Raw genomic sequence first — 27,103 nt, 5'->3', positions numbered from 1 at the left:
TTACTCGGGTTCGACACTACTGCTAATCCCTATAGCTACCCAGACTGACTAACCAGTTGCTGCAATCCACGTGGTGGGTGTAATATTGAATCAACCCTGTGTCGCTACTCACTGACTGTCTCCACTGGAAAGAGCAGATCATGTGTGTGGTGTCCTTTATATATGGGTTAGTGTAATGCCCCCCTGTGGTCGTGTCACCTCTGTGTGTATCGTGAAAGTCCATTGGTCGTGTCCTATCTAACTGATCTATTGGTTGAGTGTGTGTGTGTGCTGTCTCTTGTGCTCCCTCTAGTGTCTAGCTAGCCTACATGTATTTACATTGATGCACATCACCACATCCCCCCTTTTTTTATATGTTACATATTTTCTGCACACTTTTGGAAAATTGAACAAAGAACAGGTAGATAAGGTAAGGTATATACAAGTCATGGGAACAGTGATTAAACAATAAGTCCATGCACGGTAGCATGGTGGTTAGCACAATTGCCTCACAGCTCTAGGGTCCCAGGTTCAATTCCCGGCTTGGGTCACTGTCTGTGTGGAGTCTGCACATCCTCCCCGTGTGTGCGTGGGTTTCCTCCTGGTGCTCTGGTTTCCTCCCACAGTCTAAAGATGTGCAGGTTAGGTGGATTGGCCATGCTAAATTGCCCTTAGTGTCCAAAATTGCCCTTAGTGTTGGGTGGGGTTACTGGGTTATGGGGATAGGGTGGAGGTGTGGGCTTGGGTAGGGTGCTCTTTCAAAGAGCCGGTGCAGACTCGATGGGCCGAATGGCCTCCTTCAGAACTGTAAATTCTATGATCTATGAAATCATTTGTGTGAGTCCAAAAACCATCAATCATGATGGTCAAATGTCTCTCCTGGTTATGAACGCCATCAACGTCCCTGTGCCACAGGAACCAAGAAGGGGTCAAATCACTTCGCTGTCTGATTTGGAGTCCCTTTCTTATTCGATGTTTGTGATGGTGCTGTCGGATGGCATCTTGTAGCTGATAAGGTGTTGACGTTGAAGAGGGACCATCAACAGTTTCATTCGAGGTCATGGATGTGCCATATGTTGAAGTTGGATAAGACTGTACATACTGGTTCTGGCCACATGCTGTGCAGGAAGGGTGATCCTGCTGAGAACCGTTGAAGCTTGTCGAATTGGAAACAGAATTGCTGCTCGCATAAATACCTGGTGATGGTGTGAAACTAGAACCTTGCATCTGATAGGAATATGCCGTCTGGCCAGGCTGGGGTGCAGCAAATCCTGGGCTGTAACTAAGGCTTCCAGTCTGTAGTGCAGATTGCGCTTGCGGTAGTCCTCCTTCGGTCTGGATTCCATTAGTGGGCAATCCGTAGTGCTGGCCTGTTTGAGAATATGCTGCATAAACCGCTGGCTGCTGCATGCCTGAATACTGGGTTTGTCCAGCATGAGCAGTCATTGGCTGCACTGCTGGTGTGGAAAAAATGTGTGGATATAGCTGTGGTGAATATTGGTGTATTCTGCTTGGACTGTAGCCGCTGCTTGTTATTACTGACCCAGTGTAATTGTTATGTGATCCATCTCCTGTCATAGTGGCATCTGCTGTCACCCTGAGCGTGCCATCACTGAGGTTGCGGCACTCCCTGTCTGGAGTAAAGTCCGGCTTACGTGAATCAGAGTCGGCGTTTGGTTGCTCCCCATCTGGAGTCTGGTCTGTTTTAACTGAGTCAGTGTTGGTTTGTTGATGCTCCCCGTCCGGAGTCTTAGCAGGTTCACTGGAGTCAGCTGAGATTTCTTGAAGCTGCGCGCCTGGAGTCGGAACATGCAGGAATGCATTGACTTGTGGAGAGGTTCGAGCGAATGAGAGTGGAAGAATGTGAGGCACCATGGAATGGTGTCACCAGAGTCACCAGTGGTCTCACAGTGATCGTCGAGTGCCTCTGTACACACTAGCTGAGGTCTGTCACTTTGCACATCTTGCATGGGAAGTTGGATGCTGTCGTCACTCGTCTCACATACTGTGGGTAGATCCTCAGTAGCTGCTTGTTGTTCACTTGGGTTGGGTAAATTGTCAGAGTCTTCATCTGGTGGCGCAACCAATGTGGGTGGACTGTCATTGTCTTGCTGTTGTCCTTCATTTGGGCTTGGACTGTCATCGTCACTTTGTTCTTCACTATAGCATGATAGACCATCATGGTCGTCCTGCTGTGCACTGGAGTGTGGTAGACTGTCATAGTCTTCTTGCTGTTTACTTGAGCATGGCAGACTTGCATCGTCTGCCGCTAGTTGGTCAGAGGAGGTTGCTAGACCCTCATGGTCTTGTTCCTGCAAGGACTGCACATCGGAGTCTTGCGTTGCTTCTATCGTGGAGGCTGTCCACGAGCTCCCTGCGGAGACTTGTGACACTGGATTCACGTCTTGTGTGTGCAAGGACTGCGCTCTGGAGTCTTGCGTTTCTTCTATCGTGGAGTCTGTCCACAAGCTCGCTGTGTAGGCTTGTGACACTGGAGTCACTTCTTGTTCGTGCAAGGACTGCGCTCTGGAGTCTTGCGTTTCTGCAATTGTGGAGTCTGTCCATGAGCTCGCTGTGGAGGCTTGTGACACTGGAGTCACTTGTTGTTCATGCAAGGACTGCGGTGTGGAGTCTTGCGTGTCTTCTTTCGTAGAGTCGGGAACCCTGAGCGGTGCGTGGACCACGCTCTGTGTGGCAGCAGGCCGCTGTCTGTGGGCTTGTACCGCTCTCTGTCTCTTAATTTCAGGCCACAGCATAATCCTGCACTCACGAGTCGGGATGTCGTAGATGCTGGGCTGAAGATCCTCAAATCCGAAGAACGAATCCGTGTCTGCATCAGATTCAGTACGGGGGTCTTCAATGTGCAACACGTCTAGTTGCGGTTCGGATTTGGTACTGGGGTAGCCTCCCAAGGTGAAAGGTTCATCTGAGTCGTTGTCTTCTAGGACCATATCATCACTGTTTGCGTCAGAGCTGGCATTGGGCTCACGAGGTCCAGAGAAAATGTAAAGGTCGGTTTCGAAATATTCAAGGTCGGAATCATCGGATTGGGCATAGGTAACTGCTTGTTGCAGGGATCTTCGGAAGTTAATTTCATTTCTTGGTTCAATTTGAGGCATTGTGCTGTCATTCCAGGTGAAGGAAGGTTGTTTTACGGCTTTAAAAGATTTTTTCTTTGATTTGGGGCGTTTCCCCTTTAAATGGTCGTGGTCCGGGGCCTCTGACTTCATGACGCATGTGACGTACTGCGTAGGAAGCGATTGCGCATGCGCAGATCGGGTTCCTTTACCAGGGGCCGTTTTCGTGATTGCGTATGCGCGCCGTCTCGCAACTGCAGTCCCTTTAGAAAGATGGCCGCCGATCAAAATTGTTCTCTGCTCCAGGATTTTGGCCTTGTGGTGAGTACTGGTGCTTCTCTTACCTTTCCTTGCTGGTTGGAGTGTGTTTTCCTCACAGTATTTGCCGAATTTGTCCAGGGTTGCCTGGAAGTCGCTCCTGTTTTGCCCTTTGGATAACTTGAATTTTTAAAAGATTTCTTCTGCACCGGCTATGGTGAGGAGAAGCTCTGTCTTTTCAGCATTGGCCAGGTCTTCTAGGTCGGCTGCTACCAGGAAGAATTCAAACATTTGCTGGAATACCCGCCAGTTTTCGCGGAGATCGCCGTGGCACTGGAGCTGCTGCGGAACCCGGATCTCGAACATCTTGCCTGGGTATCGTTGCTGGTTGTCATTGTTCGCTGAAGTATGGCTATATGGATTGAAACAGTTCAGTCCTGGTACCATGATTTGTTATGTTGTAGGTGTAACATAGCGGCTTCCTTGTGGTGCACTTGACAAAGGAAGGTTCAGACGTGGAGATAACTTCAACACGTTTATTAATCTATTTACACTTCTATTACTCGGGTTCGACACTACTGCTAATCCTACTATAGCTACCCAGACTGACTAACCAGTTGCTGCAATCCACGTGGTGGGTGTAATATTGAATCAACCCTGTGTCTCTGCTCACTGACTGTCTCCACTGGAAAGAGGCAGATCATGTGTGTGGTGTCCTTTATATATGGGTTGGTGTAATGCCCTCCTGTGGCGGTGTCACCTCTGTGTGTATCGTGAATGTCCATTGGTCATGTCCTATCTAACTGATCTATTAGTTGAGTGTGTGTGTGTGATGTCTCTTGTGCTCCCTCGAGTGTCTAGCTAGCCTACATGTATTTACATTGATGCGCATCACCACATTAGGAATTTGACCCGATTCTTGTTCCGAGTCCCGCCCTCAGTGTGAAAGCTGCTGTCATCCCTCGGGATCTATGGCGGTCCCTCCCTCCCTCCCCATCACCCTCCTTTCCCCTCTCTCCCCACCGCCCCTCTTCCCTACATCTCCCTTCTGTTGGTACAGAGGTGAGGGTATCTGGTCTCTCCAGCGCAAAGTTTAGTGCTTGTACTGTTTGTTTTTGTACAACTGTATTGTTGACGATTTTAATAATCAGAATATCCTACCTCCCCCTCCCCGTACGTTGGCACAGAGGGGAGAGTACCCAGTTTCTCCAATGCAGAATTCGTGTTTGTACCGTTTGGCCTTGTACAACTGTAATGGTTATTGTTAGTATTAAATGGTTACTGTTTGTAATAAAAATATTTATATGGCGGTCCCGGCAGCCCCTGCTCTCTCTCCGCTATACTGAAAGGAAAGAAGGCCAAGGGGAAGAAGGTGGTCCCGTCTCCTTCCATCGTAAGGAAGCATGAGGTGAAAAAGGTCGTCAACCCTCCGTTTGAGAAGAGACCAAAAAACTTTGGGGTTGGTCAGGATATCCAGCCCAAGAGGGACCTGACGAGATGGCCACGGTATGTCAGACTACAACGTCAGAGGGCCATCCTGTCTGAAAGTGCCTCCAGCAATTAACCAGTTCGCCCAGGCCTCTGGACAGGCAGACTGTGACCCAGCTCTTCAAACTGGCCCGCAAATACCAAACTGAAGAACAGGCAGAGGGCCCAGCAAAAGGCAACTGGGAAGGTTGATCCCCAACAAAGAGGCCAGCAGTTCTCAGAGCACGTGTGAACACTGTCACCACATTGGTGGAGAGTAAGAAAACTCAGCTGGTGATTGTTGCACATGAAGTTGACCCCATTGAGTTGGTTGTGTTCCTGCCTCCTTTCTGCCGGAAGATGGGGGTTCCTTGTTGCATCGTCAAAGCCAAAGCCAGGCCCAGATCAACCCTGAGGATAAGGGAGCGATGGCCAAGTTGATTGAGGCTGTGCAGACTAACTACAACGAGCAGTTTGATGAGATCCATCGACATTGGGGCGGTGGGATTCTGGGCCCCAAGTCTGTGGCTCGGATTGCAAAGCTGGCAAAGGCCAAGGCTAAGCAGCTGGCAACCAAACTGGGATAATTTATTTCCCACCTACTTGTTGTATATAAAAATAAGTAAATTCCACTGCAGACATTCCTCATTTACTTAGAAAAGGGGACGGCAGCTGGTGATACAAAATCAAACCATTTTGACCATTTCCGTGCCACTTGAACTGTGAACAAAGCTGGTTGTTATTTTATCTTTGTTCCGAAGAGTCAGTTTAGACTTGTAGCGTTAACTCTATTTGTCTCTTCACAGATGCAGCCGACCTGCTGAGTTTTTACAGAACTTCGTTTTTATTTTATCCCTCCTCCACTTTGTGTGAATCTCTCACATGTTGTCAGAGGGTGGTGGTGGGGACCAGAAAGGGCGACCTGTCCAACTTGGATCTGGACAACGGTCAGAAAGGGAGGATGTGGGGAGCGTCTGCAATGGGAGAGTTAGCAGTGTGGAGAAGGAGAGGTTAGATTCTGTCCAACGGTTCCCTGAGCAGATTGTCAAAGTCATTTGACAAAATGCCTCATCGCCGAAACGTTCAAACAAGCAAATACCTAGCTTGGCTGGTAGTGCAAAAAGCCGCCATTCTCTTCCTTCATGCCTTAAATTTCACCCACTCTCCACATTGCCCTCGAGAGACTATTGTGGGGAAGAGACCTGGTGTCATCTCTTTCTGGAATGTGTCTTTGTAAAGGAGCTCTAGAGAGAGAGATGCAGTGTTTTTGTTGAGATTCATCGCAAGCAGCTCAGTGAAGCAGGACTCTTTGCTCTCCATGATGTTTCCAGAGAGATATCCAATAATAATATTTATTAGTGCCACATTAACACTGCAATGAAGTTACTGTGAAAACCTCCTAATTGCCACATTCCGGCACCTGTTCGGGCACACAGAGGGAGAATTCAGAATGTTCCATTCACCTAACAAGCACGTCTTTCGGGAATTGTGTGAGGAAACCGGAGTGCTTGGAGGAAACCCACATAGACGGGGAGAACATGCAGACTCTGCACAGACAGCGACCCAAGCGGGAATCAAACCCTGGCGCTATGAAGCAACAGTGCTAACTGAGATGGTGGTGTAGTGGTAATGTCACTGGACTAGTAATCTAGAGGCTCAGGCTAATACCCATGGGGACATGGGTTCAAATCCTGCACGATGGAATTTAACATCATAAAACTGCTGTCCTTACTTGGTCTGGTCTCCATGCGATTTCAGACCCACAGCAAATTGGTTCACACTTAATTACCCTCCAAAATGGATTAGTTCAAGGATGACAAATACTGGCTTTGTCAATGATTCCCACCTCCCACAAAATAATAACAAATTCAGTAGCTGTAGCTGGTGGACCTTCAACTTGGTGAAAGATGCCCTTTGATCTGCCCGAAGCCTCTTGGTCTTCCAGTGCAACTAATTCTCCTTGACTGAGTTGCAAACTGGCATTTCCCAAGGTCCAGGAGTATGTGCTGAGGGACATATTAAACCTGCAGCCGCAGAGGCACGGAGGTGGACAATGGACTTTCAGCCATAGTTCACCGAGAAGCTGGAAACTGGATGGAACTCCTTGGGCTGCATGTCTGACAAGGAACAATTACAGCAAATATCAATATTATCAGAATAGTATTGAGGCACCTCATTGTGGGACATGTTGTATAAAGTTGAATTCTGTTGCATTTTCTGTAATTTTCAAGTCAATGTTTTACAATATATTATAAATGCACAAACTATATTTTTGGGACAAATTGTTCCTGGAAGATAACATGCTGTGTACCATACCTTTCAATGACAAAATTCAGACATGGATCCTCTCTGAGAGCTGCATGTTGCTGGGTTCTGATGAAAGATCAGACCTGGCAAAGTAGTGATCACTGCTGCCTCACAGCACAAGGGACCTGGGTTCATTTCCGGCCTTGGGTGACTGTGTGTGTGTGTGTGTGTGTGTGTGTGTGGAGTTTGCACATTATCCCGTGTCGGTGTGTGGATTTCTCCGGGTGTTCCGGTTTCCTTCCACACTCCACAGACGTGTAGGTTCGGTGGATTGGCCATGTTAAATTGCCGCTTAGTGTCCAGGGATGTGTAGGTTATGTTAAGGGGTTATAGGAATAGGACGTGGATGTGGGCTTGGGTGGAGTGCTCTTTCAGAGGGTCGGTGCAAATTCAATGGGCGGAATGGCCTCCTTCTGCACTGTCGGGATCCTATGATTTTCTATGATCACAGATGCTGCCTGACCTGCAGTTTTGGAGTATTTCTAACCGTTGTTGTTTTTTTAGGTTGGACTGTGGAACTGAGTGATGGCAAGTGTTATGTGAGTATGGCAGGAATACTCAGTGTTAGTTCAAGCTGTGACCTGTTATCTGTTTGGAGATTAGCATGTCTCAGCCTCACTAATGGGAGGCATGCGTCCCTGGTCAGTCACCCACGGATTGTTGGCAGCTAGTTTGAAGGACCACCAGGATCCCATTATAATATTGCAATTCATTGCTGAGGCTCATCATATTTGGATCTGGTCTGGGATTCTGAGACAGCCCTATTGGCAGTACAGGAAAATCCTCTGCTGTCTTGTGTGTGACAAAATCCCAAAATGGTTAAAGCACACCAGGAGAACATTTGGGACATCTTACCTCTGTTTGATCTTCCAAATAGCGATCCACCTTCTCTTCCCCCCCCGCCTCCCCCCCAACCCTGCACATTTTCCGATAACAATCAAATTTCCTTTTGAACTCGTCTACTGAATCTGCCTGCACTACATCCTCCGGCAGTGCATTTCAGATCCAAACCAATCGCTGCACGAAGAGCTTTCCCTCCCATCACCATTGCTTCTTTTGCCAATTATCCTAAATCTGTGCCGTCTTGCTCTCGGTCCATCCAGCAATGGGAACAGATTTTCCCTCTCCATTCTGTATAGATCCCTCATGATTGTGAATACCTCTATCAAATCGTCTTCCAAACTTCTTTTCCCCAAGAAAAACAGTCCCAGCTTCTCCAGTCTATGTAACTGAAGTTCCTCATTCCTGGAACAATTCTGCACTCTCTCTCTAATGCCTTCACATCCTTCCTGAAGTGTGGCATCTACAATTGGACACAATAGTCCAGTTGAGGCTGAACCAATGTTCTAAAAAATTTAACATAACCGCTTTGCTCTTGTTCTCTATGTCCCTATTAATATAGTCTAAGAAACTGTGAGCTTTATTAACCACTCTCTCAACCTGTCCTCCACTTTCAATGATTTATGCACAAATATACCCAGATTCCTCTGCTCCTGCACATCCCTTCATTTTCCATGTCTCTCTGCATTGTTCTACCAAGCTGAATCACTTCACACGTTCCTGCATTAAATTTGCTGTGCAGTCAACCTATGTTCTTTTGAAGTTCTACTTTTCTCCTCCTGAAAAACATGCTTGTTAGGTGAATTGGACATTCTATAATAATAATCTTTATAATAATCTTTATTGTCACAAGTAGACTTACATTAACATTGCAATGAAGTTACCGTAAAAAGCCCCTAGTCGCCACATTCCGGCACCTGTTCGGATACACGGAGGGAGAATTCAGAATGTCCAGATTACCTAACAGCACATCTTTCGGGACTTGTGGGAGGAAACCGGAGCACCCCCGGAGGAAACCCATGCAGACACGGGGAGAACATACAGACTCCGTACAGACATGACCCAAGCCGGGAATCGAACTTGGACCCTGGCGCTGTGAAGCAACAGTGCTAACCGCCCCCAACAGTGCTTGCGTGCCGCCCCCAATTCTGAATTCTCAGTGTACCCGAACAGACGCCGGAGTGTGGTGATGAGTGGATTTTCACAGTAACTTCATTGCATGTACATAGATTCCTAAAAGTTGCCACTCAGGTTGAGAGGGTTGTTAAGAAGGCGTACAGTGCGTTAGCTTTTATTGGTAGAGGGATTGAATTTCGGAGCCATGAGGTCATGTTGCAGCTGTACAAAACTCTGGTGCGGCCACATTTGGAGTATTGCGTGCAATTCTGGTCGCCGCATTATAGGAAGGATGTGGAAGCATTGGAAAGGGTGCAGAGGAGATTTACCAGAATGTTGCCTGGTATGGAGGGAAGATCTTATGAGGAAAGGCTGAGGGACTTGAGGCTGTTTTCGTTAGAGAGAAGGTTAAGAGGTGACTTAATTGAGGCATACAAGATGATCAGAGGATTGGATAGGGTGGACAGTGAGAGCCTTTTTCCTCGGATGGTGATGTCTAGCACGAGGGGACATAGCTTTAAATTGAGGGAAGATAGATATAAGACAGATGTCAGAAGTAGGTTCTTTACTCAGAGTGTAGTCAGGGCGTGGAATGCCCTCCCTGCAACAGTAGTGGACTCGCCAACACTAAGGGCATTTAAATGGTCATTGGATAGACATATGGACAATAAGGGAATAGTGTAGATGGGCTTCAGAGTAGTTTCACAGGTCGGCGCAACATCGTGGGCCGAAGGGCCTGTACTGCGCTGTAATGTTCTGTGTTCTATGTTCTATTATTATTAAAAATTCACAATACTTCCAAGTTTTATATCATCTGCAAATTTTGAAATTGTAACCTGTACACCACGATATAAAATAAAATCAAGTTTACAAATTAAAAAAGAAGGCCCAAGGCAAGCTGAATACCCTCTGCTGTAATTCTTTCAAGCTTCTTATTCCAAAAGAGTTATGTAAAACAGACAAATTGTTTGAAATAAACTGCTTGTATCTAGCTGGGACATTACATTGTTTGCTAAAAGTCCAATTCATTTTCTGATGTTTGCACTTTCCAGGGCCCTGGAATCTTGTCAGTGAGCTGAGCTGAGGGGTAGTCTGTTTCTGTGTGTGAGGACATGAACCGATTAACCAGTAAATTAACTAACACTGAGCTAGTCATTTCAGCTATTGCGGGGTACAGGAATATGGAGAATAATTCTTCTTTTTGTGAAGTTACATTTCACAAGATATGCAGCTGTTGCAGTGTTAGACATTAAAAAGGTAATTTCTGTGTGTTAGTTGTGATTATGGCTAGGTTTATCTCATTTTCAGGATGGCTATCATAAATAATAACAGTCCCCTTCCCGGGACAGGAGTGTCCAAAGACAGGAAGCTTTTGCGGACAGATTATGATGTTGAATCCTACGGCCCTGTGCAATATTTGTTTTTTCTCCTTTCCTCTGCTTTTAGACCAGGATAAAGGATCCAACCCTATGAAGCGAGAGCTGATGTGACAGCCCCAAACAAACCTTCTCCCATCACAAACCATTTACTTTCTTTCAATTTTTTGTTATTTTAGGTTGAGATTTTCTGTTGTAACAAAACATTCACAAGTGAGTCCATCTCAGTAACTGCACACCAACGTTGGCAATTCAGGTAAATGGCACAATGCTGGTGTGTAATAATTGAAGCATTTAAAATGCTAAAAGGATTTGGTAAACAGAGACGAGAAACAGCTCATCCGGTAGGAGAATCCAGAACCATGCAGGTGAGGGAACTAATTTAAAACTTACAAATCAAATGCATGTGGATGGAATTTTGATACCGATTCGCCATAATTTAATTAAATGGACAAATGATGCGAGAGCCAGAATGACCGTCTCCTGGTCCTATTGTTAGGAATATGGGAAGTTAATGAGATTAACAGTGAACTGGAAATGAAAATAAAATACAACTTAAGCATCCCTTACCGAAATACAAAAAGTTCAGAAATTCACACTTTTTTGAGCACCGACATGACGTAATGAGTGGGAAATCCCACAAGGTTCTGGGAAGGATACCGGGCTTTGTGCAGAACCTAATATGCCGCAGACGGTTATAAGCCCTAAGTCGATTGTTTTGGCACCAAAACCTCATCATAGCTGGACGTTCGTGCATTAAATTATATTGCTCACTGTGATTATCGCATTGAAAATGTTTTTGGGTAAATACAAAACATATTTGGCTCCCGCGAACATTATATTACGAAATCCAAAAAATTCCAAAATCCGATACACACTAGGCCCCAAGCATTTCGGATAAGGGATGCTCAACCTATAACTGAAGGTTTTGAGGTAACAAGACTAGCAGGCATCTAGAAGAATAGTGAGATGCAATTTGCCCAGTAACAAGATTAGTAGGCATCTAGAGACATTGAGGTGTGTATGGCCATATCATAAACATTGATTACCAGAGATCAGTGGGGCCATATAAATAATAACTTCTAAAGGCAAGGAATTTGAGAGAAGTAGCCAGCATAATCCACAGAATGGAATATCAAAGAGACTGAACAGTATAATGAATAATGCCCTTATTGGGGATAGTTCTCCACCCAACATCCAGACAGGCATAATCCATCTATGATCTGAGCATAGATTCCTGTAATAGCTATCATTTAAAGACATGGCAGAGTGCAGATATTCTCCTCCTAAGGACGCAGTTCTGCACCTTCGCTGAACCCGGAAGAGGCGTTTTCCCAGACTTGGTCACCAAAACGGTATTGTGTCATAACTAGTAACTGGGTTTGGTGTATAGTTACTAAAATTGATGTTGCTGGGAAAAAGGGTGTCTCATTAAGTTCAAATCTGTTGGAATTCTTTGAAGATGTAACCAGTACAGCTGACAAGGGGGAGCCAGTCGATGTGGTATATTTAGACTTTCAGAAGGCATTTGACAAAGTCCCGCATGAGAGATTATTGTACAAAATTAAAGCGCATGGGATTGGGGGAAATGTATTGAGGCAGATAGAAAACTGGTTGGAAGAGAAGAAACAAAGAGTAGGGATTAATGGGTCCTTTTCAAATTGGCAGGCAGTAACTAGTGGGATACGACAGGGATCGGTGCTGGGACCCCAGTTATTCACAATATATATTAATGATTTGGATGAGGGAACAAAATATAACATCTCAAAGTTTGCAGATGATACCAAGTTAGGTGGGAGGGTGAATTGTGACGAGGATGCAGTATTCCTACAGCATGATCTAGACAGGTTGGGCGCGTGAACAAATCAATGACAGATGCAGTATAATTTGGATAAGTGTGAGGTTATTCACCTTGGAAGCAAAAACAGGAAGGCAGATTACTACCTGAATGGCTGTAAATTGGGGGATGGGAGTGTGCAGTGGGACCTGGGTGTCCTTGTGCACCAGTCGCTGAAGGTAAGCATGCAGGTGCAGCAGGCGGTTAAGAAGGTATATTGGCCTTCGTTGCGAGGTGTTTCGAGTATAGAAGGAGGGATGTGTTGCTGCAATTATACAGGGCCATGGTGAGGCCACACCTGGAGTATTATGTGCAGTTTTGGTCTCCTCCTCTGAGGAAGGATGTTCTTTCTCTCGAAGGAGAGCAGCGAAGGTTTACCAGACTGATTCCAGGGATGGCGGGACTGTCATATGAGGAGAGATTGACTAGTTTGGGATTGTTCTCACTGGAGTTCAGAAGAATGAGGGGGATCTCATAGAGACTTATAAAATTCTGACAGGACTAGACAGGGTAGATGCAGGGAAGATGTTACCAATGTGGGTGTGTCCAGAGCCAGGGGTCACAGTCTGAGGATTCAGGGGAAACCATTTTGGACAGAGATGAGGAGACATTTCTTCACAGAAAGAGTGGTGAGCCTGTGGAATTCATTACCACAGGAAGTAGTTGATGCTAAAACTTTGAACATAATCAAGAGGCGGCTAGATATAGCACTTGGGGTGAATGGGATCAAAGGCTATGGATAGAGAGCAGGATTAGGCTTTTGAATTGGATGATCAGCCATGATCCTGATGAATGGCAGAGCAGGCTCGAAGGGCCAAAAGGCCTCCTCCTCCTCCTATTTCCTATGTATCTATGTATGTTTTGAGAACAAGAGGTAACTTCAGATAACACGATGTTTAGTTATTCATATACTTAAGTGTCATAGTGTATATAAGTCTTTTCTCATGCCTTTTTTTATTTTATTCTACTTTAATAAATATTCTTTATTAATTGTTTACACAATGACTGGACAGGTTCCTCAATGGGTTATACATTGTTCCTCACATTGGTCCAAAAAGAAAATACACCACTAAGAACCAATGTTTCAAGTTATCCTTCGGGGTTTGGAGACACTCACGGGTAACACCAGCGAGGTTCTTAACACTTCCTTCTGACATTTAATCATCTGCTGAATGACCAATTTCAGAGTGAGGCAAATAAATCTAAACCAGAGTCTACACAAGAGTTCAACAGAGGGTTTGAAATACATTTTGTCACTCATTTAAATCATGAATATATATTTGTGAATAGCTGGGGTCCCAGCCCCCACCCCTGTGGCACCCCACAACTCATTGCCTGCCAATCGGAAAAAGACCAATCTATTCATACTCTTTGCCCCCTGTCTGCCAATCAGTTTTCTATTCATCTCAATACACTACCCCAAATTCCATGGGCTGGATTTTCCATTATTGGCTCTCTGTCTCCACGCCGGCGTCAAAACGGTGGACTTTCACGCCAGAAAAGCTGCATGAAAGGACCACTAATTCCTAGCCCTTCAGGGGGCTAGCAGGGAACCGGCGTAGATCTTGCAGCTTTTGCTGCAGATACGGAGACCGCGCATGCGCACGGCGGCGACCTCCAGCGGCTGAGTCGTGCTCCATGGCGGACTCGGACAAGTAGGTGGACCCAAAAAAGAAACCCCAGGATCAGCCGCACGCCCGACCCTCACCGCCCGCACAAGCATTTACCGGCCGTCTATAAGCCCCCCCCCCGCCCTCCGATCAGCCAGCCCCCGACCAGAGGACCGCAGATTGAATCTGCAGCCGCCACGCAGGTATCTCGACCGGCTGGAGCACATTAGTTCCATGCCATCAGGACTTCAGCCGGTCGGGGGTGGAGGATGGCGGAGCGGGCCTCTGGCAATGGCCCCAGGTAGGTCCCAGGCGGCATGGCGTATACCCAGAGTACGCCGCTTTTCGGGAAACCGGTGCCAGTCCCGATTCCTTTTTTAAAATTTGTTTTTATTCAAAATTTTACAAACCACTACAGAAAGCAACAAAAACATAATAATAAAGAAAAGCGAAAAGCGAATTAACAACTTAACAAAACAAGGTGGGGTATCTGCCCTTTACCAGTGAAATCTATCCACCACTCATACCGCACCCCCACCTCACCACCCCCCCCCCCTCTGGTTTGCTGCTGCTGCTGACCTCCACTTAACGTTCCGCGAGAAAGTCAAGGAATGATTGCCACCGCCTGGAGAATCCCTGCAAGGACCCTCCTTAAGGCAAACTTTATCCTTTCCAAACTTAGAAACCCAGCCATGTCACTGACCCAAGTCTCCACACTTGGGGGTTTCACGTCCCTCCACATTAACAAGAGCCATCTCCGGGCTACCAAGGAAGCAAAGGCCAAGACTCCGGCCTCTTTCGACTCTTGTACTCCCGGATCTTCTGACACCCCAAATATCGCTATCCCCCAGCGCGGCTTTACCCGAGTGTCCAAGACCTTGGACATAGCCTTTGCAAAGTCTCTCCAAAATTCTGTAAGTGCCGGACATGGTTTGCTGGGCTCCCTGAACACCTCACATACCTGTCCTCCACCCCAAAGAACTTGCTCATTCTCGCCACTGTCATATGCGCCCGGTGCACCACCTTAAACTGAATCAGGCTAAGCCTGGCACAAGATGAGGAGTAATTGACCCTGCCCAGGGCGTCTGCCCACAGGCCCTCACCCAGCTCCTCCTCCCACTTGCCCTTCAGCTCTTCCACCGAGGTCTCCTGCAGCTCCTGGTATATGTCCGATACCTTTCCGTCCCCTACCCACACGTCCGAGACCACCCTGTCCTGTATCCTCCGGGCCAGTAGCAGCGGAAATTCCGCTACCTGCTTCCTCACGAAAGCCCGGACCTGCAGGTACCTAAAGGTATTCCCTGGGGGCAACCCAAATTTCTCTTCCAGTGCCCTCAGACTGGCAAAAGTCCCGTCATTAAACAAGTCCCCCATCCTTTTAATACCCACTCTGTGCCAGCTTAGGAACCCACCGTCTATTCTACCTGGAACAAACCTGTGATTGTTTCATATCGGGGTCCAGGCTGAGGCCCCTACCACCCCACTGTGCCGTCTCCACTGACCCCAGGTCCTCAATGTCGCCATCACCACCGGGCTTGTGGTGTACTGTGTCGGCGGGAGCGGCAGCAGTGCCGTTATCGGTGCCCCCAGGCTAGTATCCCTGCAAGACGCCGCCTCCAACCGTTTCCACGCCGCTCCCCCTCCCTCTACTACCCATTTCCGAATCATGGATATATTCGCTGCCCAATAATAGCTGCAGAGGTTCGGCAGCACCAACCCGCCCCCACCCCGACTGCGCTCCATGAGCAGTCTCTTAACATGCGGGGTCTTGTTTGCCCACACAAATCCCATGATAATTCTGTTCACCCGCTTGAAGAAGGACTTGGGGATGAGGATGGGAAGGCACTGGAAGATGAACAAGAACCTGGGGAGGACTGTCAACTTCACGGACTGCACCCTGCCCACCAGGGACAGCGGCAACATGTCCCACCTCTAAAGTCCTCCTCCATCTGATCCACCAGCCGCGCTAGATTGAGCTTGTGCAGGGCATCCCAACTCTTAGCCACCTGTTTGCCCAAATAGCGAAAGCTCCTCTCCACCATCTTAAGCGGTAGCTCTCCCAGTCCCTTTTCCTGGCCCCTCGCATGTATCACAAAAAGCTTGCTTTTCCCGACATTCAATTTATACCCTGAAAAGTCCCCGAAATCTTTAAGGATCTGCATGACCTCCCCCATCCCCTCCACCGGATCCGAAATGTACAGGAGCAGGTCATCCGCATACAGTAAAACCCGATGCTCCTCTCCCCCCGAACCAGCCCCCTCCAGTTTCTAGACTCCCTCAACGCCATGGCCAGCGGCTCGATTGCCAGGGCAAACAGCAGGGGGGACAGGGGGCACCCCTGCCTCGTTCCTCGATGTAACCTAAAGTACTCCGACCGCAGCCGGTTCGTCGACACACTTGCTACAGGGGCCTGATACAGCAATTTAACCCACCCTATGAATTCCTCGTCAAATCCAAATCTGCCACACACTTCCCACAGGTACTCCCACTCCACCCGATCAAAGGCATTTTCCGCGTCCATTGCCGCCACCACTTCTGCATCCCCTCCTTCCGAGGGCATCATGATCACATTCAGAAGCCTCCGCATATTCAGCTGCCTGCCCTTCACAAACCCCGCCTGATCCTCATTGATCACTCTCGGGACACAGTCCTCAATTCTGGTGGCCAAGATCTTGGCCAACAGTTTGGCATCTACATTAAGGAGCGATATTGGCCTGCAGGAGCCACATTGCAACGGGTCCTTATCTCGCTTAAGAATGAGCAGAATCAGAGTCTGCGACATCGTCGGGGGAAGGGTTCCCTTTTCCTTAGCCACGTTGAAGGTTCCCAACAATAACGGGCCCAACAGCTCTGAGAATTCCCTGTAAAATTCTATGGGATATCCGTCCGGTCCCATGGTCTTGCCCGACTGCATACCCTCCAGACCCTTAACCAATTCCTCCATCTCAATCAGGGCCCCCAATCCCTCTACCCGCCCCTCCCCCACCTTAGGGAACCTCAGTTGGTTCAAGAATTCCCCCCCCCCTCCTGGGTTTCCAACTCATACAGTTTACCATAAAAGTCCTTGAAGACCTCATTGATCCTTGCCGAGCTCAGCACTGTGTCCCCCCCCCCCGGTCCCTAATTTCCCTGGACGCCTCTCTCTTCCGCAGTTGGTGCGCCAGCATCCTGCTTGCCTTCTCCCCATACTCGTACACCGCTCCTCAACTGAGCACATGGGAAGAAAAGAAAATACATAATATGGCAACACAAGGTATACAATGTAACTACATAAGCACTGGCATCGGATGAAGCATACAGGGTGTAGTGTTAATGAGGTCAGTGCATAAGAGGGTCATTTAGGAGTCTGGTAACAGCGGGGAAGAAGCTGTTTTTGAGTCTGTTCGATGTGTTCTCAGACTTCTGTATCCCCTGCCCGATGGAAGAAGTTGGAAGAGTGAGTAAGCCGGGTGGGAGGGATCTTTGATTATGCTGCCCGCTTTCCCCAGGCAGCGGGAGGTGTAGATGGCAATGGATGGGAGGCAGGTTTGTGTGATGGACTGGGCATTGTTCACGACTCTCTGAAGTTTCTTTCGGTCCAGGGCCGAGCATTTTTAAGGCTGAGTGATATACTGGACTGAAAACAAGATTGAAAGTTTTTGGGAGGGGAGGGGATAGAAAGTCAAATAAAGTCTGGGCTTGTCAGCCTTGATCTCGTCAATAAAACAGCAGAATGCAGGTGGTCGAGGTCTGGGACATGGATGGACGGCACCGTCGTCCTCCGGGTACGACCCATGAGTAACTGGGCTGGCGACAGGCCAGTGGACAGCGGGGCGGAGCGATAGGCCAGCAAGGCAAGGTGGAAATTGGACCCAGCATCGGCAGCCTTGCATAGGAGCCGTTTGACTATATGTACTCCCTTCTCCGCTTTGCCGTTGGATTGGGGGTACAGGGGACTGGATCCTGCCACGGACTGTGCAGAGCTTCCCTCACTTCCATCTCTATTTTGTATTTTGTACGATTATGTCTACGGGCTTCCTCAATTCACCGTTGAGACCGACCATTGCCCACTGGTCAAGATAATACAGATTGGGTGTACAGGGGACTGGACCCTGCCACGGACTGTGCAGAGCTTCCCACTTCCATCTCTATTTTGTGTTTTATATGATTATGTCTACGGACTTCCTCAATTCACCATCGAGACCGACCATTGCCCGCTGGCCAATATAATACAGAAAGACTTGAACGATATGACGCCTCGCCTCCAGCGTATTCTTCTCAAGCTCCGGCGATATGACTTGCAGCTGGTATACACCCCAGGCAAAGACCTCATCATTGCTGACGCTCTCTCCAGGGCAGTGCTCTCTCCAGGGCAGTCAACACTCCATGTGACCCAGCGGGATTTGTCTGCCAGGTTGACGCCCATGTGGCATTCGCGGCCTCCAATCTACCCGCCACGGATGAACGCCTCATCCAAATTCGCCGCGAGGAGTGGTGGGTGGGATGCTTGGGTTGCCCTGTGCTCCTTTCACAACAGAAACATAAAAGTAGATCGAGTGCGGTTGTGAGGAAAGTTAACCAGAAATTAGGATGCAGAGACAGAGGTAAAAATGACATGAGAGACACTGATGAATTGCCTCCAACATAATCCTGCACAATGACGGCACTGGCAAGAATTTGGATTGGATTTGTTTATTGTCACGTGTACCGAGGTACAGTGAAAAGTATTTTTCTGCAAGCAGCTCAACAGATCATTAAGTACATGGGAAGAAAAGGGAATAAAAGAAAATACATAATAGGGCAACACAAGGTATACAATGTAACTACATAAGCACTGGCATCGGATGAAGCATACAGGGTGTAGTGTTAATGAGGTCAGTGCATAAGAGGGTCATTTAGGAGTCTGGTAACAGCGGGGAAGAAGCTGTTTTTGAGTCTGTTCGATGTGTTCTCAGACTTCTGTATCTCCTGCCCGATGGAAGAAGTTGGAAGACTGAGTAAGCCGGGTGGGAGGGATCTTTGATTATGCTGCCCGCTTTCCCCAGGCAGCGGGAGGTGTAGATGGCAATGAATGGGAGGCAGGTTTGTGTGATGGACTGGGCATTGTTCACGACTCTCTGAAGTTTCTTTTGGTCCATGGCCGAGCATTTTTAAGGCTGAGTGATATACTGGACTGAAAACAAGATTGAAAGTTTTTGGGAGGGGAGGGACTAGAAAGTCCCGCGAGATGGCGGCTGACCCCTTGCTACAGCGTGTCACGTGCCACCTAACGGGCGGTTGGCTCAAGGGCCAATGCCCCCAGTTCTATAATGTCAGAGATGATCTGGCGGTAGTAGACGGGGTTCTTCTAAAACTGGACCGCATTGTCATCCCGCATAGCGTGCGCCAACTTGTCCTGGAACAACTACACGAGGGCCACCTTGGCGTGGAAAAGTGCCGCCGACGGGCCCGAGAGGCAGTGTACTGGCCCGGCATTAATGAGGACATAGCCAACACAGTGCTCAACTGCCCCACTTGTCAGCGCTTCCAGCCGGCCCAACCACGTGAGACCCTGCAGCCCCATGAGTTGGTCACATCACCATGGACCAAGGTGGGCATCGACCTGTTCCACGCGCTGGGTAGAGACTATGTCCTGATCCTGGACTACTTTTTGAATTACCCGGAGGTGATACAGTTGCATGGCATCACCTCGTCTGCCGTCATTCGTGCATGTAACAAAACATTTGCTCGACACGGCATCCCGCTCACAGTTATGTCTGACAATGGCCCCTGCTTCGCCAGCCAGGAATGGTCCAACTTTGCCAGGCGGTACAATTTTGCCCATGTGACATCCAGTCCCCTGTACCCCCAATCCAACGGCAAAGCGGAGAAGGGAGTACATATAGTCAAACGGCTCCTATGCAAGGCTGCCGATGCTGGGTCCGATTTCCACCTTGCCTATCGCTCCGCCCCGCTGTCCACTGGCCTGTCGCCAGCCCAGTTACTCATGGGTCGTACCCGGAGGACGACGGTGCCGTCCATCCATGTCCCAGACCTCGACCACCTTCCGGTCCTTCGCCGGATGCAGCTGTCTCGTGCACAGCACAGGACGGCTCATGACTCCCGTGCAGCTGATCTCCCTGCTCTGGCTCCAGATGACAACGTCCGCGTCCATTTTCCGGATGGGGGCTGGTCTGCGACTGCTGTTGTCCTTCGGCAGGTGGCCCCCCCGCTCGTTCCTGGTTCGTCGACCGGATGGCTCTATTCTGCGCCGCAATCGACGTGCCCTTCGTCTCGTTCCACGCTCGCCACGTGATCATCCACTGTCGCCGCGCCGTCCTGCTGACCCTCCCACGGACCGTGCAGAGCTCCATCACTCTGCATTCCCCTGACTCTGACGCAGTCCAGCCCGCTCCTGAGCCAGCAGCTCCCAACCCACCCTTGAGGCGGTCAACCAGAATTCGTCGCCCACCTCAGAGACTTAATTTATGAACTTTGCGGACTTATAGACTCTCGGAATTGTTTTGTTGCTTTGTTTGATCGTTTTGTTGCTTTGTTTGATCGTTTCCCTGGTTTGTATATTGTGTTGATCTTGTTACTCTTGTTGCATACTGCTTCTCTGCACCAGACACCTTCCCATGTAAATAGCTTAGTTCTCATGTACGTAGTCCTGTAAATATGTGTTCGCACCCTACCCGTAGTTCGGAACATTCTCACCATACATTATTTAATGCCACACAAATACATTCTTTTATAAAAGGGGGGGGATGTCATGATATACACCAGTATATCATGGTGCAGCCACACACACACTGATGGACACACAGTGGGACCAATCAACACACACAACACCGCAGCCAATCACCAGTGAGAGCACACGCACTATAAAGACAGAGGGCATCAGTTTTCCGCTCGTTCGGGATGCAGCCTCCTACAAGGACAGAGTTTACAGCACAGACCCTCGCCATGCGCTGAGTGCATAGACTGGTTCGGACAGGCATAGGCCTTTAGTTTAATCTAACATCGCGTCAACCCACAGTGAAAGTATGTTCAACAGTGTCTAACTCAATAAAATAGCGTTGGTGGCCTGTGTGTGTTCCACGGATCCAGAGCACCCAACACATCATCCGCCTCCACTGCTCCGGGGAAAGATTAACTTCTCTCCCTCCCTGCTCACAAGAGTTTTCATTAGGAAAGCGCCCGTTGAATTTCCGGGACCGAATCCAACTTTTGCGTTTGATTTCCGCTTCGTGACAGAAATTCGCCATCGTCCCTCATCACCAGAACCCGGTTATTGTCGCCATGGAAGTACTCCCGGACAGCGTCCCTTTCTCAGGCGGGATCCCCGGGGCGGGGCCCGCCGGATTGATGGGCGGCCAAAGCTGTCTGCGCATGCCTTCCAGAGCGCGCGCGGGAGCGGTTACCGTGGTTTGAAACTGAAATGGGCGGTTAGGATCGCGCGCCTCTGTGTTTATTGGCTCATCCAGTCCCTCGGCGTGGTGGGCGGGGCTCCAACCGCCCCCCCCCCCCCCCCCCCCCCGCTGTCCTTGCGCCGGCCCCCGGGGCTTGTTATTGTCAGGCGCTCAGCCCCGCCCAACCTCGGACGGCCTCTGCGTTGCCTTCGTCGGTCCCGCAGCCCAGCGCTCTCCAGGGGCGACCGGGCCGTGGTGCACCGTGCGCCGCCAAAGCCCAGGCGCGGTACCGATCCAGCCCAGTGACACATGGGGCCCGGTGCTGCCCAGGAAGGACCAGCTGGGCACGGAGATTGAGGCACGGGCCTGTCCGCGCCGTCAGGATGGCCGACAGCGCTATGGCAGCAATCCCCCCCCCCTCGGGTGCACCGAGGACTGCCTTGTGCACACAGCCCAGCAGCAAACAGGTTTGACGCCAATGTAAATTCCCAGATAATTGAAAGGCCCGATAGGGCAGCTGTTTGAATGGTAATGCATGAAATGCAAATGTCCTTTGCTGCTCCTGCCAACTGGAACCTAGCATTAACTCATGGAATTGCGATGGGATTTTACGCTGGCAGGTTTCTGACTTTACTCCAGATTCACTGCGCCCGCCTGCCACCAAATACACCACAGGCTGGTTTGGAGAATTCCGCCTTTTGTCTCTCTCTGTTCCCTAATTCTTCTCCCTGTGGTCTGTCTACCTTCTCTGTCTCCCGTCTCTTACCTCAGCTATCTATCTCCCACATCTGTCTCTATCACTATATCCATTCCCCATCTGTGCCTCACTCTGTCTCATTCACCCCACATCTGCTCCCTCTTTGTAACTCTGCGCCTCTCCCTTTCCTCATTTCTTTCTCCCTCTTTCCACCGATCTGTGGGCAGGCCTGTGCCATGGGGGCACTCTTTCCCTCCGCGCCGGCCGCTGTAAAGCTCCGGCATGGCCGGCGTGGCGAAGAAACCCACTGCGCATGCGCAGGAATCATGCTGCGGTTCTGGGAACACGCTGGCGTTCTTGTGCATGCGGCAACTCGTGCCGGCCGGTGGAGGCCCTTCGGTGCCGGTTGGCTTGGCGCTAATCACTCCAGCGCCAGCCTAGCCCCCTCCGCAGCTTCTGGGTGGCCCGACGGCGGAGTGGTTCACGCCACTCTTTGGCGCCGGTATGGCCCGCCCGCCGGATACCGGATAATCCCGCCCTCTGTCTTTCAACTGCTCCTCATCGTGCCTGGCTCTTTATATCCTCCATCTGTTTCCTCATCATATGCTCTCCACCTCCACTTTTATCTTCATGCATCTCCCTTCCCCCAACCCCCATTCGCTTTGATTCCATCCATCCCTCTCGCTTGATCTGCTCCCATCACCTCCCTCCCAGTATAGCTCACATGTCAGTCTCTCGCTGCTCTCCACCCCCCCATCCAGCGCCTCCTGCCTTCACTTCCCATTTGTCACTCCCCAGTTGACCCCCAGTCTCTTTCTCTCTTTCGTCCCCATCCATCTTCCCATCATTTGTCTCTCCAGGTCTCTCTCTATCCCTCTGGTGGTTTCTCCTGTCAGTCTACCCAGTTAGTCTCAACACTTCTGCTTCTCTTTCTGTTTCCCACCTGTCATCATCCCATGTGTCTGCCTCTAATATTCCTCTCCTTGCTCTGCCTCCCTTTGCCCGAGTCTCCCAAAGTCTCTCTCTCTCTTTCCCTGAACCTGTCTGTCACCTCCCCTCCTGTCTCCTGCTATTTTATCCCATTCCTTCTCCATTTCTATCTACCCTACGCTATCTAAGTTTCTTTCTCTGTTTTTTCTTCTCTGTTTCTCCCCATCAGTTTAGGTATTTTTCCCTGTCTTCCACATCTATCTGCTCTTTTCTGTCTCCATAAATCTGTCTGTCCCCGTCCTCTGTGATTTCCCTGCACCAGTTGGTCTCCCCACCTTTTGCACCGAGATCTGACCGATTGTTACTTGGCAACATCGGAAATATTCAGCAAAAATAACTGAAATAACAAAACCAACATCATGTGTGCTGTGTTCAGTTAAGAAGATTAACCCTGAACATTGCTCCAGTTTTATCTAACAATGAAGCTGCAATTCCAATAACAGACCTTTTACATCACCAAGACCTGATCCTGAATGGACTGAATGTTCTGTACCTGCTGTACAGAACAACAAAAGTTCAACAGATCTAAAATAGTCACATTCTTAGAAATAGACGTTGTCACCTCTGAAAATCCAACTGTCTTATGCTACAAGTGGTGGATGTTACAACAAACTTGTAACTGTTAATGGTATCTTTACTATGTGGAGTTAAAGCTCATGGGATTGCGGGTGGTGTCTTGAGATGGATTGTTCATTAGTAACAAAACGAGCATGCAGGTACAACGGATAATAAAGAATACGAATGGGATGTTGGCATTTATAGCTAAAGGAATAAAGTATAAAGGGAAGGAAGTGTTGAAGCAACTATGCAAGGCATTGGTGAGACCAAACCTGGAGTATTGTGCACAGTTTTGGTCCCCTTATTTGAGAAAAGTTGTGGCTTTGGAGGCAGTTCAGAGGTTCACTAGGTTGATTCCAGAGATGAGGGGTTTGTCGTATGAAGAGAGATTGAATGGTTTAGGCCTATACTCTCAAGTTTAGAAAAATGAGGGGAGATCAAATTGAGGTATACAAGGTATGTATAAAGTACATGTGGAGCTGATACTTCCTTTTGTGGAACGAAAGGTCAGAGTCTTGGGATAAGAGATAGCAAATTTTAAATCGAGATGAGAAACTACTTCTCCAAAGGGTTGTGAATCTGTAGAATTTGCTACCCTAGAGTGCGGTGGATGCTGAGATGGTAAGTAAATTTAAGGAGGAGTTAGATTTTTAATTGGTAATAGGTTGAAGGGTTACGGAAAATGGGCAGAGTGGAGTTAAGGCCAGAATGAGACCAGCCATGATTTTATTGAATGGTGAAGTGAGCTCAAGAGGCTAAGTTGCCTACTCCTGCTCTGAGTTCATGTGTTCTAAGAAAGAGCTACTCTGGCTGATTTCACCATCCACTCTTGGTCTGTAGTACTGTAGGTAACAGCACCATAGAAAGCATCCCATCTGGCTGCATCACAGCCTGGTATGGCAACTGCTCGGCCCAAGACCTCAAGAAACCTCAGAGTTTCATCCAGTCCATCACACAAACGTGCCTCCCATCCATTGATTCTATCTATACCTCCCACTGCCTTGGGAAAGTGGGCAGCATAATCAAAGACCCCTCCCTCCCAGCTTACTCACTTCCAACTTCTTCCATCGGGTAGGAGATACAAATGTCTGAGAACACGCATGAACAAATTCAAAAACAGCTTCTTCCCCGCTGTTACCAGACTCTTAAAAGACCCTCTTCTGGACTGACCTGATTAATACTATACTACTGTATGCTTCATCCGATGCCAGTATCTATGTATTTACATTGTGTACCTTGTGTTGCCGTTTTAGTATTTTTTTTTTCTTTTCATGTACTAAATGATCTGCTTGAGCTGCTCGCAGAAAAATACTTTTCATTGGACCTTGGTACACGTGACAATAAACAAATCCAATCCAAGCACAAATATGGTGTTCATGATCAATAAGGGAATTTCTTGATTAATTTGAAGATCAGGGGTTACGGGAAGAAGCAGGAGAATGGGGATGAGGAACCTAATGGCCATGACAGAATGGCGGAGCACTCGATGGTCCAAATGGTCTAATCCTGCTCCTATATCTTATGAAGTTATGAAAGCTGGTTAGCAGACAGGAAGCAAAAAGTTGGAACAAATGGGTAATTTTCCGATTGGCAGGCAGTGACTAGTGGGGTACTACAGAGATCTGTGCTAGGGCCCCAACTGTTCACATTATATATTAATGATATGGATGAGGGTACTAAATGTATTATCTCCAAATTTAAAAATTGGGTGGGAGGATGAGCTGTGAGGAGGATGCAGAGCTGCTTCAGCGAGATTTGGACAGGCTGAGTGGGCGTATGCAGGGCGGCATGGTAGCACAGTGGTTAGCATTGTTGCTTCACAGCGCCAGGGATCCGGGTTCGATTCCTGGCTTGGGTCACTGTCTGCACCTTCTCCCCGTGTCTGCGAGGGTTTCCTCCGGGTGCTACAGTTTCCTCCCACAAGTCGCGAAAGATGTGCTTGTTAGGTGAATTGAACATTCTGAATTCTCCCTCTGTGTACCCGAACAGGCGCTGGGGTGTGGTGACTGGGGGATTTTCACAGTAACTTTATTGCAGTGTTAATGTAAGCCTACTTGTGACACTAATAAAGATTATTATTATTAGACAGTGATGCAAGCTGGGAATCCAGCCTGGTGCTGTTAAGCAACAGTGCTAATCAATGTGCTACCGTGCCGCCTACTTAGCCGGAATGAATGGATAGTTATTGCAGTCCTATAAATATATTTGTGGGCATAAATTAGGTACAACTTGTGTTGTTCCTTGTGTCTGAATAAAGCTCATAGTCTGACAGTTGAAGTAGATGCTTTATTGTGAGTTTGTTCTCTCTCCAGCGCTTATACTATGTTATATCTGAGCTGCCTGCCTGTGTCCTGCTCACCAGCTGCCGTTCCTGTGAAGAGTGTCTGACTTCCTGTATGTCTATATTTATACATCTCCCGTGTTCCCTCTAGTGGTTGCTTAGTTGTATTGCATTTATGTTGACCCCTTGTGTGTATATATACACAGATATGCAGATCACTACAGAACTGAGGTAATAATGCATGATGTAGATGTGGGAGACACTGTTCGAAGAAAGCACCATCCAAATAGGTTAAATCCAATAACGTTATCACAAGTACAGACGGAAATTGAATATATACTCCAAAAAGATATTATTGGATTGAGTTCTAGTGATTGGAGTTCTCCTATCGTACCTATTGAAGCCGAAAGGAATACAAAGACTTTGGGGTGGCACAGTGGTTAGCACTGCTGCCTCACAGCTCCATGGACCCGGGTTCAATTTCGGCCTCGGGTGACTGTGCAGAGTCTACGCGTGTCTGCGTGGGTTTCCTCTGGGTGCTCCGGTTTCCTCCCACAGTCCACAAATGTGCAGGTAAGGTGGATTGGCCTTGCTAAATTGCCCTTAGATGGGGTGACTGGGTTACGGAGATAGGGTGGGGGCATGGGCCTAGCTAGAGTGCTCCTTCGGAGGGTTGGTGCAAAATGGGCTCCTTCTGCACTGTAGGAATTCAGTGATTCTATAAATTCTGCACTGTATGGACTACAGGAGAATAAATACCGTCACCAAGAGGGATGTGTTTCATATTCCACGCTTGGAAGATTGCATCAAAAAAGTTGGCCAGTCAAAGTTCATCACAAAGGTAGGCTTGCTAAAGAGCTAATGGCAAGTACATTTGACCAAGACGTCGAGATTTCCACATATGTGACGCCAAATGGACTTCTATCAATTTGCATTTCTGCCAATCTGGTTGAAGAATGTGGGAAATTAACGTGTTTAACAGTGAACCGGAGATGAAAACAAAATAACAGACAAGACAAAGGATGTAATCATTTCGAGGAATAATGGGTAGTGATTTGCCCAGTAGCAAAATTAGCATGAGTTGAGAAACATTGAGATGTGATTGGCCATATCTGAAACACTGTTTACCAGAGCTCAGTTGGGGTTTGCCATAGAATTCCTCGAGGGCAGAAGAAGGCCACTCGGCCCATCGAGTCTGCACCAAACCTCTTAAAGAGTACCCTATTATTTAGGCCCACTCCACAGCCTTATCTCCGCAACCCCAACTAATATCCTTTGACACCATGGGGCAATTTAACATGGTGGCATGATGCATCGGGGCATTCAATCTTGGACCACTG

At 48.4% G+C, this 27,103-nt stretch overlaps 1 protein-coding gene and 1 pseudogene across 1 annotated transcript in view; one reads left to right on the top strand and one right to left on the bottom strand.

Moving 5' to 3' along the window:
- The window catches only part of LOC140410235 (NACHT, LRR and PYD domains-containing protein 3-like), a 437,830-nt gene that overhangs the window by 357,753 nt on the left and 52,974 nt on the right, over positions 1 to 27,103 (bottom strand). The window lies entirely within an intron of this gene.
- On the top strand, positions 1,853 to 5,368 carry LOC140411011 (large ribosomal subunit protein eL8 pseudogene; annotated as a pseudogene).

Source organism: Scyliorhinus torazame, chromosome 4 (genome assembly GCF_047496885.1).
Source record: "Scyliorhinus torazame isolate Kashiwa2021f chromosome 4, sScyTor2.1, whole genome shotgun sequence".
NCBI lineage: Eukaryota > Metazoa > Chordata > Chondrichthyes > Carcharhiniformes > Scyliorhinidae > Scyliorhinus > Scyliorhinus torazame.
This window is presented reverse-complemented; position numbering and strand designations above follow the sequence as displayed.